At 41.3% G+C, this 8,727-nt stretch overlaps 1 non-coding gene across 1 annotated transcript; it reads left to right on the forward strand.

The window, feature by feature from the left end:
- The first annotated feature begins 350 nt into the window (after positions 1-350).
- LOC120099470 (small nucleolar RNA SNORA48) lies at positions 351-493 on the forward strand. Its single transcript, XR_015647207.1, has one exon. It is a non-coding gene; the product is annotated as a small nucleolar RNA SNORA48 (small nucleolar RNA).
- The last annotated feature ends 8,234 nt before the right edge of the window (positions 494-8,727 follow it).

Here is an 8,727-nt window from a genome sequence, read left to right on the forward strand (position 1 = left end):
ATTAGTAAACCTTATCTCAAAAAATAAGGTAGAGGATGATGAAGGAAAATACTCAGCATCAACCTCGGAATTCCATATGCAAACCCAGTGACATACATATATCTGTAGGTACTCACACAAGAACTCCTACACACACACACACACACACACACACACACACACACACACACAAAACCACAAAGAATCCTACAGAAACTCTGTGCTCTCATCACTACTTCGAGCCATTAAATGGAGGCTCTAGTTTACTGCATTGTGGCTAGAATAAAAAAAATAAAACCCTAAGTAAGAAAAACAGATATAAAAGGCAATTATTCACAGGTTATATTATCAAGAATACAAAAAAAAAACTATACCCCAGCAATGGGCAAAGAGACACCTTGTTGTTGGTGTTGTTCTCATATCAGTCAGGGGCAGATCAGATGGCAGTCCTTTGTTCATCCTACCTTGATGCCTGGCTGGGTGGCCAAAGCTGTTCTATGCCTAGGACATATCAAAACTAAACCAAAGCAAATCAAATGCAGACAGCAGAGGAGGAAGACAGATAGAGACCTATGGAGTGACGTGCCACCCACAGACCTGCCCTCCTGTGCATGGCACAGGTGAGCCATTGACATCTGCTTGCCAACATTCCACACAGAGGGGATGGAGAATGTCACCCAGGGGCCTGCCAGCTTCATGGCCAGCCTGCAACTGAAGCCACTACAATGTGTGTGTACATGGTGGTCAGATGGGAAACAGAAGTGGAGCAGCTTGAGCATTATGAAGAAAGATTGAACTGGAGACTTGAGGGTGGGGAGGAGTAGCCTGTTGAGTGGCCACCCTGCCACCTTGGCTATAGTGAGGTTCCTGCCCAAGCTGTCACTGAGAGCCATGTCTGAGTCCAGGGCTATGCAGTGGCAGGGGTCTGTGTTGGTATTGGTGACTCATATTACCATGAGAGAACATGGAGATGTTCCTGGTCAGGGAAGTCGCCTGAGACCACCAGAGTGTTCAGGGGCTGTACAGAATTGGCCTCACCCCTCATTTGGTGCAAACTCTGAAGAGCTGGCCCCATCTTTCATCATTGAAAGCACTTGGAAGAGTGGTTCCCTCAAGTAACTAAGAAACACAATGGAGCTGGCCCTGATGGCTGGGGTGATGGTGAGCCAATCCCAAACATGTTTGTGTGGCAAAGTTGACTTACCACTCACCTGCCATGTGATACACAGGCAAAGAAGTGATGTCCCTACCCCACACCCAACTCTGGCAATTGGGAAAGATGCCCCCAGGGTCTTGATTGCTGGAGAGGTGTCCCTGCCCCCTCATTGGTACAGGCAGCACTCAGAAGAGTGGGCTCTGCACCTCTCCTGGGCAGCACAGTAGTGATGGCCTTGGCAAAGGGGTGCTGGTGATCTGTCCCCTAAGGAGTATGGATGAGCTATCCCTGAGGAAAAGAGTGGGAGAAAGCTGGCCCTGCCTGCCATGAGGTGGTGTGTTTGTAGGAAATATGCCATTCCCTCTCCCCCTTGCCAGTTGCAATAGTTGGGTAAACTGGCCCCAAGGGCATGACAGCTAGTGGTACTGGCCCTGATGGTGCAGGCACAGGTGAGCCACCCCAAGAGGATATGAGAGTGGGGAAGCTAGTCTAGCCCCCTCACAGTTGCAACCCTTGGGAGAGTGGGTCCTGTGCCTTAACTGGGCAGCAGAATGAAGCTGGCTCTGCAGGTGTGGGTACAGATGAGCTGGCCCCAAGGGCATGAGAGTAGTAGTACTGACCCTGTCTCCTGCTGTTGGTGGCATTGGGTAGCCTAGCCAGAGCAGTGCTAGAGAGCTTGCCCTGGTGGTGAGAATAAGGGAGTGGTGGTGGTCTGACCAGTTCTGCTACAGCCCAGGACCAGATCTAGGGTTCTAAGATGGCCCATACCCTAAAATCTAGATCATCAGCGAACAGTTGGGACATGTTTAATGGTCAGTCCTACTGTTCCAAAGCTGCCGGATCTCCATTACACAGGAAATAATAGGATAATATGAAGTAGTCTAGCTGAGGATCTGATATTGATGCTGTCACAGAGGCCAGAGCTCTTGAGCTAGACTCATTGCAATGAACCTTTGCAACTGAAGATATGTGGACAGAAGGGTATACTGTGGGACATACTGTAATATACTACAGCTTTCATGATGAGATGTATTCTATGTTTTGTGGTTGTTGTTGTTGTTTGTGTGTATGTGTGCATATTTTATTTGGTGAGGAGGTGGCTGGGGTAAAAAGCAGATATGAGGGCTTCCCTGAGCAGGTGGAAGCAAACAGAGTAAGGCATGGAGAGCAAGTCAATAAACAGTACTGCTCCATGGATTCTGCTTCAGTTCCTAATTCTATGTTCCTGCCTTGAGTTCCTGTCCTGACATGCCTCAATGGTAGAGTGTGACCTGGGGTTTGTAAGAAGTAATAAATGCTTTTCTCCTTAAGTTGCTTTTGATCATATTTTTATCATAGCAATAGAAACCCTAAGGTAATGCTTTTACCAAACAAGACAATTAAATAAAAACTCTTATGGGTTATTCTTTTCATGTTTTTGGCCACTGGGGTTCCAAGCATTCCAGTCTGTTTCCATTGCTCAATAGGGTCTCATAGATCATCTCCCAAATTCAAGCAATTGTCATTGCTCTTAGTTACCATTTGAAATTTGATAGGAAGATCTTATTCCTGACAATACCATATATTTGAGTCTTGGGCATGAGAAATAAGGATAGTACTTATTTGGAAGCTTCACCACTATTGGGTAGCTTACTGCTAGATGAGTCTATGCATATTGGCAGGGGAGAAAAGTCATCAACAGTCTCTTAATTGCTACAGTAACAACTGACCTGACAATATATTCCCACTGGATCAATGGTGGCACAAATGCTGTGGGAATAACCAATCTAACCAATCACTTTTATTGGACTTAAGGCCTGTTCCATAAGACAGAATTTATGCCTGGTACCATTAACTAGGCCAAACAATGTGGTTAGCTATATCATTGTACCAATGGAAAAGCTTAATTCTATTGTTCTGATAAATTCACATATTAATAAACTGTTCCTTAAGTTTTACCTTCATACACAGCTAGTAGTGAATGTCTCAACCCTGATGAGAAAAATCTTTTTACAATAGATAGCGATTTAATAAAGAGGCCCACAACTAGTTAATGTGCAAAGAGGCTATTGAAAATCAAGCATTCAATAGTCTCTCATTCTTTGCACATTAGCTAGTTGTGTGTGTGTGTGTGTGTGTGTGTGTGTGTGTGTGTGTGTGTGTGTGCATATTATACCTTCTTTCCCTACAAGTCTTGGATCTTGTAGGGAGGCAGGAAAATTCTAAGACCGAGAGATAAGGAACATCTTTAGCAAAGCAGCATTTGCTAGACATTGCAGTGACACTGCATAGATGAACTCACCATGTCTGTGATTGCACACGCAACTCCTGTATAATTTTAAATCAGCCAAAAATCTCCAAACGAATGGGGAAGATTTCACAAAGTCCCACCCCTAGCTGAGGAGCTATTGGCATTTCATGATTACAGAAAAGGAGAGAGAGAGTTAACTTTATGGTTACCAGTCCTGAGAGGTCACCCATGTTCAAATAGATGGTCCTACATCCACTCATATAGGTAGCACTGAGTGAAATCAGTAAACTAAAAAATTAGAAACAGAACAAACATTCCCAAGTAAAACATAAAGCTTTTCACAATGGACTTTTAAAGCCCTAATTGTATGCTGTGTTCAAAAGATACATTCTCAATGTTAAGATGTAAAATTGTTTAATATAAAAAGAATAGAAGAAGAAATTCTTTTATGTCTTTCTGCTTTTAAATAAACCCAATGGCTTGAAAAAATTATTCAACAAAAATAGATGATGACTTGGTAAAAAAAATCAAAAAATATAAAAAAGGAGTCTTTAAAAGATAAAGAGGATTACTTCATAATTATAAAGTGACCAAGCCAACAGGAAAACTTCACAGTCTTGTATGAAGCTTGTAAAGAATTTCTGGACATCTGTAATCTACTTTAAATTCCAATCAAGGCAAGAACAGACATTTTTACAAAAAAAAAAAAAAAGACAAGCTGATTCTTAAATTCATATGGAAATGCAAAAGAGCTAATGTAGCCAAAGGCAATTTTGAGAAAACAAACACATCTGGAAGACTCTTATGGTAGCATGTTAACACATATCAAGGCATAGTAGTGAAAAAAAATCTGTGATAATGAAATAAACAACTAAGGTATAAACTAGTTCTTGAATTTCTTTTCACTTTTTAGACACAAATAGTTTTATTGTATACTGGTGCTTTCTAAGATCTACACGGAAAAAAGGTATACCACTAAAATGAATTTTTTTTCTAAAGTTGGCCTTGCAGTATATGGATGAAAGGTTTTAGAAGGAAAAATAACTTTCACTTGTGTTTAAAGGCTAGGCAGAGGAAATCTATTATCACAGCATTGTGTAGTCAAGCCTAATATACTTTCACTGGTGGGCATTTCTGAGTTCTCAGACCACACTTAGGCTCTCCTACTAGCAAATAAGCTACTGTCAGCCTGAGGAAGGGACAAAGAAAGCTACCAGGAGAGTCATTTGCTCTAAGAGCAACGAACAGTATATCTACATGGGCCAATCTTCTTGAAAAGAGTAATATAGAGCCTGACCTCATATTCTTCAGAGACCGGATGGTCAGGTCTATGGAGAGCGCAGTCTTGTCTCAAATTGTGGCAAATGAAGATGGCCTCAAATAGCTAACATTCTTATCATGAGGTAAAAATGTGCTCTCCTAAATATATCGGGGACCAAGCCAGTGCTGCAGCAGACAAATATGGACTGAATGCAGTGCATTACTACTGAGTGCTAGTTTATAATAAGGAAAAACTTAAAGATGAGTGTAATTTTCCCCTCTACCAAAAGCAGAGTAATCATGGATCTCGAATCATATACATTGCATTTTATTTTACTTTCAAATGATTCTTAAAGTGAGGTAGCTAAATATTTTTGCTCACTATTATATTTGAAGCAATTTAAAATATTTTTCATCTACTTTCTCATTATATTAAAACATCTTTCAATATCACTATCCAGAGTATAATGCAGTACCAAAACAATACACCCTAAGAAAGCCCTTAGCAAAGAATTGAGGGACTAAAATGCATCTGCATCCACAATGAATTTACTCAGACCCACATAAGCTCAGAGCTTTTGTAATGTCACAAAGATGGATGATGATCTGGTCCTAGAGCTGGGGTACTAAACTTTCAACACAGGCTTCTGGGAGAACTTGGCATCTCTGAATGGATCATCCCTCAAACTGTGCTGCCCATGATTGCTGTGACTGTGAAAACATAAACTAAAGTTTACGAGTCAAAAATGAAAGTCAGATTGGGGAGGGCATTCCTTGGTCATGAAGAACAAGTACACACATTCCTGATTTAGCTTTCTTTAGTCAATTCAATTTACTCAGGATGTAACATTAACAATTTAGCCCAACAAACTTTTTTACTTTGTTTTACTTCAGCATAATCAATGCAAATGAGAGATAGATCAACAATATTTTCCCCAAGTATTTTTAAATTTTTATTTATTTACTCACTTTACATTCCAATATCAGCTCCCCTCTACTTCCAGTTCCCTTTTCCTAAGTATTAATGGTGCAATAAAAAGAAAGTATAAGAAAAAATAAAGCTGGCAGAGAGCTCAGTTTATATCTGCCCTACCCATCATATCTTCTGTCTTCTGCAAAAGTCAGCAGCACATCACTGCACCTTGTCTTGGTCCTTATGACCACTTGGTTTGTTTTTTGTTTGTTTGTTTGTTTTTGTTGTTTTTGTTGTTGTTGTTGTTGTTGTTGTTGTTGTTGTTGTTTCAGTCTCAATGTTAACATTCCACACATTAAAATACTACACTTAGGCCTATTCCCAGGACGAGCTGATACGATTCAGGGTATAAAAGAATGAGAGAGAGAGAGAGAGAGAGAGAGAGAGAGAGAGAGAGAGAGAGAGAACCCTTCTGTATTTAATATCCTCCTCAAATATAACTTTGTGGCTTGCCCTGAAGAATGACTCCATTGATGGGGTTCTGTTTCTCAGGAAGACCGTATTTTTGTGATGTACAGATATATTGTTGCATAAATGCAACAAATCTACACATAGTTACAGAGGAAAACATAGGCAGTTCAGAAGCAAGGGTCATTTTCAATTTTTAATTAAAATACAGTTATATCATTTTTCCCATCTCTTTTATCCCTCTAACCCACCCCATGGTACCCCTTACAACCTTGTCAAAGACTTAGTCATTGTATTCATTGACCTCAAATTTCTTTTCCCAAGACCCTAAAGACAAAGACTACCTGAAAGACTACTTTGTGCTAATCCACACAACAGCTTATGATCCCTGAAAACAGGCTCTATTCTATGCCTCAGAGACAGCTTTGTCCTCACAGGTATATTGCATTGGCTACAGTATCTACTATTATAATCATTCTACTATACTCACACATCAAGGACTCCAGGCAAACTAAAAGTAACCTACTAGAGTAGGCAGCTAACAACCATCTAACCACTAAGAAACAGCCAACTAAAATGTACTTAATTGTGGAACCATGAAAGGTAGCTTGGTCTCTGATTGAACTAGGCTAGAAACCCCAGAGACCCTGAAGAGACAGTAGGAGTTTCTGCCTGATTCCTGGGCACCAGGCCCATCACTAGCTGTAGCCCCCCATAGATTTGTGGCCATCACGTAAGTGCAATGTTCCAATCCCTTCCGCATGTAGAGGACATGATCTGTGGTCATGTAGGCTCAAGAAAGATCTCCATTTTAATGAGTTACCTAAAAGTCTGGAGGGCTTAGCCAATAAGCTTTCCTTCCCAGACATTCCTCCCCGCTGAAAAAGGTATTTAATCTCAGGCCCACCATGAGACGTGGGGTATGGTTTTACACATCTGCCCTCTGCCGTGACAATAAATGCCTTAAAAATGACTGTCTTTCCTTTTTTTGATATTTTTATTTACATTTCAAATGTTATTCACTTTCCCAGTTTCCCATCCATAAGCCCTCTATCCCATCCCATCCCCTTCTTCTATGAGGGTGTTCCCCCTCCCCAACCACTCCCCTTCCCTCCTCCTGGCCCTGACATTCCCCTACACTGGGGAGTCCAGCCTTGGCAGGACCAAGAGCATCTCCTCCCATTGGTGCCTAACAAGGCCCTCCTCTGCTACATATGCAGCTGGAGCCATGGGTCTGTCCATGTGTACTCTTTGGATGGTGGTTTAGTCCCTGGGAGCTCTGGTTGGTTGGTATTGTTGTTCTTATGGGATTGCAAGACCCTTCAGCTCCTTCAATCCTTTCTCTAACTCATCCAATGGGGTCAACATTCTCAATTCAATTGTTGGCTGCTAGTATTTGCCTCTGTATATGTCATGACCTGGCAGAGCCTCTCAGGAGACAGCTATATCAGGCTCCTGTCGGCATGCACTTCTTGGCATCAGCAATATTGTCTGGGTTTGGTGGCTGTATATATATGGGTTGAATCCCCAGGTGGGGCAGGCTCTGGATGGACTTTCCTTCAGTCTCTGCTCCAAACTTTGTCTCCATATCTGAAAAATATTTGTCTTTTGTTCTAGCTAGAACTTCTTGTACTATATTGAAGAGAGAGGGGGGGGCAGCCTTGTCTTGTCCCACACTTTAGAGGAAATGTTTTTAAGTTACTCTCCATTTAATTTGATGTCAGCTATTGGCTTGTTGTATAATGCTTTTAATAGGTTTAGGTGAACACATTGTACCCCTGATCTCTCTAAGACTTTTAACATGAAGGGGTGTTAGATTTTTGTCTAAGGGTTTTTCAGCATCTAACGAGATGATCGTGTGTTTTTTTTTTCTTTCAGTTTGTTTATATGGTAGATTGCATTGATGGATTTTTATATATTGAGCCATTACTACCTCTCTGGCATGAAGCCTACTTGTTCATGGTGGATGATGGGGTTTTTTGATGTGTTCTTGGATTCCGTTAGTGAGTATTTATTGGGTATTTTTGCATCAATATTCATAAAGGAGATTGGTCTCAAATGCTCATTGTTGAAACTTTCTATAGCTTAGGTGTCAGGGTGACAGTGGCCTCATAGAATGAGTTTGGCAATATTCCTTCTGTTTTTATTGTGTGGAATTTTTTGAGGAGTATTGTCATTAGCTCTTCTATGAAAGTTTGGTAGAATTCTGTGCTAAAACCATTTACCTAAGCTTTTTTTTTCTTTCTTTCTTTTTTTTGGGGGGGGGCGGGGGATGGGGAGACGTTTAATAACTGCTTCTATTTCCTTGGGGATTATAGCACTATTTACATATTTATATTGTTTCTTTTATTTACATCCTAAATGTTGCCCCCCTTCCTGGTCCCTCCTCCCAGAGTTCTTCATCTCACACCCTTTCCCCTTTCCCTCTGTGAGGATGCACCATATACCCCCACCTCACCAGGCCTCCAGCATCTCCCTTCCCTGAGGAATCAAGTCTGTACAGGATTAAGTGTGTATTCTTCCACTAAGGTCAGACAAGGCATTCCTTAGCTAAATTTGTGCCAGGGGCCATAGACCAGCCCATGTATTTATGCTCTTTTGTTGGCGGCTTAGGCTCTGGGAGCTCCCAGAGGTCCAGATTAGTTAATACTGTTTTTCTTCCTGCCAGGTTGCCATCCCCTTCAGTTCTTTCAATCCTTCCCCTAATTCTTCTGTAGGAAT

The sequence above is a fragment of the Rattus norvegicus genome, chromosome X (genome assembly GCF_021556685.1).
Source record: "Rattus norvegicus strain SHRSP/BbbUtx chromosome X, alternate assembly SHRSP_T2T, whole genome shotgun sequence".
Taxonomy (NCBI): domain Eukaryota; kingdom Metazoa; phylum Chordata; class Mammalia; order Rodentia; family Muridae; genus Rattus; species Rattus norvegicus.